Below are 8,550 nucleotides of genomic sequence, written 5' to 3' on the forward strand. Positions count from 1 at the left end.
TAGACCACTGAGCCATCTCACCAGCGCCCCCCTCCCTAAGTTTTGTTTGCTCATTATAGTGTTTTAAAAGCATTTAAAAGTATACAGAATTTGAAAATTCTTAAAACATTCATACATTTCTGTACAATAAATACTAACATAAAGACCAGCAAAGACTCTAGAGGTGGATCTGAATGGCACGGCCATGAGTACCCACTCTTTGGGCTCTTAATCTCACCAATGGAAGACTTAACCTACTTAAACTTCTTTATCTAAAAAATACAAGTATTAGTTTGGTTTAGAACACATGCATCTCTGGTCTCATTTTTCTTCTAAAATTCTAAAAATTCCTTTCAAACATACTACTTGGATCGAGGGGTGCTTTATAATTCTGACTTTTTTTTGTTTTCTTCTTTAAATCTTAATGCTAGTTCTGTTTTTATGAACAAATTTAGAAAGTGATTGTAGTAGCTTAAAAAAAAACTTTATAGACACTGCATTTATTTGTAGGTATACAAGTGTATCTCAAAGGTAAAAAGCGAAGCTAACATCTGAATATTAGAGTTTCATGTTACAGAATAAAAAGCTGATTCACAGTGGGTAGGAAGTGATTGTGACAGGCACATGTGAGAAATTCTGACTTGCCTAGTTGCCTCTTGATCATGCCACTGCCCTTACTAACAGTGTAGTTTGTAGGACATATTAAATAAGTTGGTATATGGAATGGATAAGTGGCAATATTAAATGAGGCAGAGGATGGAGCTCTTCTGACTTCAGAGTGAAATTTGCATTGTCTACTAAGGTGAGCACACAAGTAAGAGATTAAAGGAGGATAATGTCACACAAAACAGTCATCTTTTTGTATAAATTACAGTGAAAAGAAACAAAATTGACAAAACAGGATTGTGATAAATGTTTAATTATACCATTATAACACATACATTAGATGTGTCAGTGAAATTTGTATAAATGCAACATTTAAAAAGATCATTTAAAAGATGAACTTTAGGTTTTTCTGTTAGTATTTTTTAACTGGTAAAGTAATTAATCTTTAGTATTTTGAGAGGGATTTTTTCCCCCATAAATGAAGACAGTATTTTGATTTTGTAAAAGCAGAACCATTGAAGAAAGTATTGAAGGAATGAGTTTTTCTTTTGCTGATACGAGAAACACATGGTTTTTAAGAAGCTGAAATTCATGTTGAATTCTGACTTTGGATTGTCCATCTGCGTCTGTTGACCCATTCCTGACATGTGAGTCAGTTTATGGTGCTGACACTGGCAGACTGGTGGTAGTGGTGGCGAAAGGAAGAGTTCTCAGTAAATTTTATGCTCTCTTAGTTTTGTATTCTTTTTTCTTCCTGTCAAAAAGTCTCAGAATAATAAAGTAGAAAGCAGTCTTCTTTGGTATACATTTATTCAACATGAAGACCCGTGTATTTTATACGTTTTTGTATACAGAGGTACTACCTGTTTTAATAAAAAGTGAGTTAAAAAGAAGATTGAAAAGCTGTCTCTTCACAAAGCCAAGTAACGTAATGTTTGAACTAGTCAGGGAGAATTTTGAGGAGATAGGTATGTTTTACCATATAGCAAGAATAAATTCTTTTAAACCTGTCAAAATATATATATTTAAGGTTATATGTTATAGTTGAAGGCTTTGGTTAACTATGTCCATGACTTTTAAGACTTTCAACATGAATGCCTATTTTTACTCACTTGCTGTTTTAGATTTTAAAAAAGGTTTGCTTTGTATAGTATTTATTAATATGATTAATAAAAGAAAATTCACAATTTTCTTTGACCTCTTTATTTCTCCTTTAAATACCTTTCTCCATTTCTTTCTTATTTTATTTCTCCTTTATATGTTTTTTACATCTCTCTTTTACACTTATGTACCTATTTAGTTCTTAGGAATTATACCGTATGTTAATGTTTGTCAGGTTTTAATAACTCACAGTGTGCTAACAAGGAAAAGATCAAACCTCGGATATCTGCTATCTGAAGGCTGTGTATCTCTGCTTTTTGGAATGGGTAAAGTCTTTGCTATAAAACTTGCTTTGGGCTTAACCATCACAGTTTTACTCAGATCTGTTATTACTACTGAAGGGTGGCCGGTGATTTTCAAGACATTATGTTTCCCCCTATTATTCCATTACTTCCACTTACCATCTCTCAGTGAAGAAAGCAGGAGAAAAATGAAATAAGATGATCATTTTTCAAAATCAGAGATCGTGTTATAATCTGCTAAGAAAAACAAAAGCTAGACATCCCTTAGAAGTTCTAATTTTCTCAACGCAAACCTTTGAAAGTGTTAACTTTTAGTTACATGTCATTTTTTCATTATTGTAACCAAATGTATAGTAATTTTTTAAAAAGAGCGCTGCAAAAACTATGTATGAGCAGATGTACTTATTAAATTATCAGAGGTAGAGCAAAGTAGTCATCCCTTTTGATCTGTTTCTTATCTCTCACGTGATACAGATAATTACTTAGGTGAAAATATTGTTATGTGATCTCAATTGTTAATTTTATAAATAAAAATAAGCTCAGGTGCCATAACTTATTACTCTTTGCTATCATTATGTATAGAATCTTTACTCAGTATATTTTAGCAATCTATAAAATGTTGTTTCATAATGCTCTGTTGGCTCTTTCATGAAAACACACCATGTCTGTTGCAGTGTTTTTTAATAAGTAACATTATAGTAATTTTCAAAAAAGAGTAACTATGAGAAAAGATTATCTCTAAGAATGATATACTGTTTCCAAGTTTCTATAATTTTTTAAGGCACCTACTACTGTGTTCTGAAAATTTTCTTCCCTCATTTTTAGTTTCCTCCTGAAAAAGCTAAAATAGTCTTTTTTATCATTATAATTTTGTGGTTTTTGATACTTGATGTGTGCATCAGAGTCACCTTTGAAAAGCAGATTGGACCAAGTATTGAGTGTTTGCAAGATTGTTACTATAAGATTTCTGATTACCTAAATGTCTTAGATATTTGGGATTTTTTTTAAAATACCAGTTTTCTTTCAAACTGGGAATATTTTCACAAAATAAAGGCAAAGGAAAATAGTTGAGTTTTTGATGTTTAGATGGAGAATAATAGGAAAAAAAGACAAATCACAAAAAAACAAGTATAGAACAGTATCTGTGTGAAAAATGAGAACACTTTACATGTATTACTTGAAAAACATACAAATTGTCTTTACAAGTTTTCCTAAAGTGTCAAAATAATTGGCACATCTCCAAGATGTTAATATTAAATTTTCTTTGAAAATTAGAGTGACCATACATTTTACTCTGATCTGATTTAGTGGGAAATGACTTGGTTTTGTTGAACACACACACACACACACACACACACACACACACACCACTTGTGCAAAAGGTCATTATTTCAAAATGGCTCAATCAGCAGCAGCAGCAGAAAGAAATAAGCATTTGCAGAGCTCATTGTGTTCCAGCAGGGGGCTATCGTGCATGCATGCAAATTAATAGCATGTTTGTTTACATCACTTTTCAAGGGAGAGGTACAGTGGTGCCTTAGCGGCCACAGCAGCAATAAAATCTGTATAGATCTGAGAAGTATATTCCATATGCTGTGTCAATGGATATGAGGAAAACACTAGCACATTTGATACAAAGCATCTGAAATGTGGGAAACTCCTACATCACTAACGTTGTACACCCATGCCTACTTTGGTAATGTAAAGTCTGAAAATAGATGTGGAAATCTTCCATGACAATCATGTTTAATAAGATTTTTTTCTTTAGGGTGCAGAAAACTTACGAACTATTTTATTTACTTCAGATACACAAGTAGAATTGCATACATTGGCTATGTAACCATCTGCAATTGTATATTTTTCCCATCAAAATTTATTTGCCATATTTTATAAAAATTGAATTACTCTCAGTATGTCAGCAAATATAATATGTAACACTCACAAAGCACTGGCTTTAGGAAAGGAACTTAATCATGTTATTTACAATGGTGTGCATCCCTGCATTCTCCACATGAGCCTGTGAAACCTGATTCATCAGTGAGCCAGTGATGTCTTTGCATCCTTATACACTGGATTTCTACCAACTTAAGCCTTTTTGTATTTCCATTTAACAAATTCATCTTTAAAATATTTGACAAATATTTGGAGGGTACATGGGATAACTGAAACTTAATAGAATATGGTTGCATTTTAAACATTTTAAAATGCAGATTGTTTAAAAATGAATTAATATTGCAAAAGAGCTTTACTCATTTATTCTTTTTCTATTGTTAACAGGCTTAATTGGAGGAATGTTGTTACATATCTGGTAAAATTTGACTTTTTTGGAGATTGTGGTTTATCAGTCTTAATAAGCAGAGAAAATGTTTGTGTATATAGAAATAGTATATTGTGAAAATGCTGGTTTAACATTCTGCTTGTTATGATTCTAGAAGATGGACAACACATTTTAAAATTTCAGAACTATGCTTGTAGTTCTCGTAGCCACAAATGTCTTGGTGCCATTCCTATGAATGTTATATACTGTGTGTGGGGTATAATTGTGTGCATATAAGACATGTATGCACCTAGAGAGGTAACATTTAGTTAGCAACACATGATAGTTATTAAAAGGCATACCCTAAAACTAATTTTTTACCTCATTAGTCAGCCAACTACATCAATTTAGATTGTAGTCAGGAGTACGATTATTTTGATTAAAGTGCGTGTAAGACTTTGTATACAATTTGCTTTTAAGAACTCAATTTAAAATATATTTTGATTGGATAAGTTTTACTGTCTTATTTTAAATGTATCTTTATTTTGTATAAAATGTTCAATATGCTTTTTTAGTCAATATCTATTGATAATGCCATATCACATTTAAAATATCTTTGGGGGTGATAAAGTAGAACTAAGACAAAAGTGAAAATTTTAGATGAATATTTTACTGGCCTGAAAATAGAAATCATTTTTACCTTTATGAACTAAAATTTATAGAGCTTTGACCAATTTACTAAGATCATTCCAAAGCTGTGTACTGATACTGAAAATAGTAAATCATGTGTCTTAATTGTTTAGGTTCTCTTGTCCTCCAGATTGTCAATATTGACAAATTTATTTTGTTCAGTTACTCTTGTTCTGTAATAAATAATGCCTAATATTAACAAATGCACCTAAGTAAAACAAGATTGTAAACAATAATGATATTCTAGCTTAATCCACAATATTTTAAATAATATCAACATTTGGATCTGTAATTTTCTGCTATGAGATCTTCTAATTTGCTGTTTTCTAATTTTTTAATACAAATAGGCCTTTTTCTATAAAATAAAAAAATCATAGTTATTTATTAATTGATAGTAGCTCTTACTAAATACATGTTTTCATGTTAGGGAGCACTTACTAAATAAGCAACTTATCTCATGCATATAACTCTGAAATTTTAATATTTAAAAATGAAAGTGTAATATTTTATTTTCCTTCACCATGAATAGACATTTCTGAATTTCCAAAGTTTTCAGGTATTTTGAAAAATGTGTCAAATTCAGAGAATATTCATATCTGCCACAGCCAGAAATTTCTGATGTAAAGTTGATATGCTAAGACCAGTTTTTGTATAATGTATTGGTTTAAAAAATCCTCAGTGATATGTCTATGATATGGGATGTTTTAAATATATTTCTGATCTTAAAGGGAATTCTCACTCATATCACATTATTCATTAAGATCATTAGAAATGTATTTATGTCTTAGTCACCTATAAGCAAGCATTCTGATTCTCAGTTCTAAACAAAGAATCAAATTTTTGAAAACAGTTTTTCCAGCTCAAGCTACACAGTACTTGTTTTCTCAGGGTAGTAAATTAGTGGTATCTACTTATCTAAGGTTTTAATACCTAATACAGTAACAGAGCTCCATCAATATATAGCTAATTGCAGATATAAAGTATCTGCTGGTAGTCCATCTCTCATAAAACCGCCGTTAGCCCTAATTCAAATCCATTGATTCCTATTCCAGTTAAAACTGAAGAACTTAATATGTCCTTTAATCCTTTTATTGTAAGCTAGGATAAAATTAATTTTACCCTAGAACTGCACAAAGCCAATTAACATGATCTTTAGAGTTATTTAGTAAAGTGCTTCAAACTGTTAAATTTATCTTGACCTCTTGGTTGCACTCTCTGACTGCTTTTTAAATGAAGTAATCAATATCTCATAGCCCTTTAAATAGCTTAAACTTCTCAGATATTTTACCTGTGCTCTACTTAAGCTGTAAGTAAAGTATTTACTCCTGTTCGTGTAAATCTGGAGTCAATTATGCTAAATCTAAAGACAATTGTATACTTTTGAGGCACACTATATGAATTAATGATTGTTTTTAATAAAATCAGAGCCTCATAGTTTGTTAAAGTAACTCAATAATGAGAAAGCATATTGTTTTTCACACACAACATGTATTCTGTTTGCAGCTTAAAATGCAGAACATTTATGTGCTTTACCATTGCATGTAGCTTCTGTTTTCCGCACAGTGCTAGTTGAAGGTATTAATTTTCTTACTGTGATAGGGTGATCAACCGTCCTGTCAAGAAAATGGATCTCTATGTCACCCTTTAGCATGATTAAATGGAGCCATGTCTCTGTGAAAAAATACCAAATTTTCATGAGACAAATGAAACTGTAGAAAGGTTTGCTTTTACAGCATTATTTTATTTTTAATATTGCAGTCTCCCATTTGATTGTCATTTTATTTGTAGGAAAGCATTGCTGCTAATTACATATAACTTTTATCACTCAACAGAAAATAGAAGTCAAACCAATTATTTGAAGATGTTTACAAATTTGAAGAATTAAAAAAGTGAGAAATTGCAGTGTTATTTTTAGATTAGTAGGGATGGGCATCTGCAGTCACCATATAAATTGCAGTCAGTGTCATTTTTAGGGGCTTTTTGTTCTTACATCTTTACCTCTTTTCTTGTTAACAAAGAGCTATCATCTTTCCAGATCTGAGTGATGATAAAAATTACATGCCATAGAATTCCAGCATCAGTAGTGTTAATAGCCAGTTGGACATTGTTATTATGCGCCTATGCACATGCCAAACTTTAAATTACAACAAGTGATGTACTTGACAGCTAATTAAGATTTCATATTTTGGCCACTTGGCAGAGGGCACCTGTTACAATTCTTTCTATTAGCTTAGGAGTAAAATTTACAAATGGCTGTTTGAAAGTGAATTATTAAAACTTGTAAAAGTCTTAATTCATTCCAAAGGAGTGAAAGTTAAAGACAAGATTGAGGTAATTAAACAAAAGGATCAGAGAGAAGGTGGAGGACAGGGAGAGAGGCGGAGCTCTCCAGATGCCCCTGTTGTTTAATTTCCTAGTGGAAGCGGCCCGTGTGTGCTGCTGTGCCCCCTCCCTCTTTAAGCAGTGGCCGTTGCAGAGACTGAACGGCTGGGGTCAATGCCTTGCCTATTGATCAGTATCCCTGCAGTCCCTTGCTCCAGCAGCTGCTTCATTGGCTTCTTTCAGGGCCTGCTTCAGTACATTAGAATAGAAATCCATAACCAGAGCTGTGCTCATCCAAGCAAGGGAAGAAACTAAATTAAATGGTATAAAACAATCTTGGATCAGGAGTTTGTGCCAATTCATCTTGATCTAAGATGTCACACCGGGCTCTCTGTCTGAGCACCTGGGGTAGAGGCAGCCATAGTGAAAATAGATGGAGCTGCGATCATTCATTTGTCAGCTAAGGAGCAAGGCAGCGGTTAGCAATTCCCTTCTGCAGAGGTCAGCTGACAGAACAATCAGTGCAACTGCAGAATAGAGCTTTCCTTTGAACTATTGTTATGGAGCGTGCTCTTGCTGAGATGTGGGGGGAAGGGGCTCAGTCTGTTTCCTGTGTCTCAAAAATACTATGTAAAAAAGTAAAATATATACCACTATAATATGTGAATCTAGATTCAGTTACACTGTACTTACTCCTCGGATCTGTGCTTGTACATAAATAAACTTGGTTTCGAATGCTTGTACTAAGATCTAAAGTATTAAGCTGTTAAATATCATTTTGTCTAGAATTTTCTTTTAAACATAGAGGCAGTAGTTATTGAATTTTTTTTTTCTTCTTCATATGGTTAAGGTTTTAGGTGCCCCCTCTACCCCACTTGAGTTAGCTTAACTATCATAGATCATTATTTGAATCTGTAATAGTATTTTTCCTATTACTTTTTTAAATTTAAATTTTCTCTGTATCGTCACAAAACTAAAACATTTCTATGAAAAGGGAAAAGTGTACTGTATGATTTCAGATTAGAAAATATTCCTTAATATTAAATATTTTAAACATTTCAATCTATATTTTTATGAAAAAAAGTAGTTGGTGAAATATTTATCATGACCTCGAAGTTATAAAATAACTTTGGAAGGGAATCATTATAAAGTAGCTTAGAAGTGCTGTGAAATATACCTTACAAAATTATACAAATTTTTTAAAAAGGGTAATAATTTAAATTTTATATGAGCAAACATTAAGGATAAATCTATTCTTTGTGGACTCATTTTAAGTGTCTTTCTATATACATG

At 32.1% G+C, this 8,550-nt stretch overlaps 1 protein-coding gene across 3 annotated transcripts in view; it reads left to right on the forward strand.

The window, feature by feature from the left end:
* The window catches only part of Wdr7 (WD repeat domain 7), a 438,292-nt gene that overhangs the window by 247,980 nt on the left and 181,762 nt on the right, over positions 1-8,550 (forward strand). The gene's annotated exons all lie outside the window — the stretch shown is intronic.

Source organism: Octodon degus, unplaced genomic scaffold (genome assembly GCF_000260255.1).
Source record: "Octodon degus isolate 3935 unplaced genomic scaffold, OctDeg1.0 scaffold00003, whole genome shotgun sequence".
NCBI lineage: Eukaryota > Metazoa > Chordata > Mammalia > Rodentia > Octodontidae > Octodon > Octodon degus.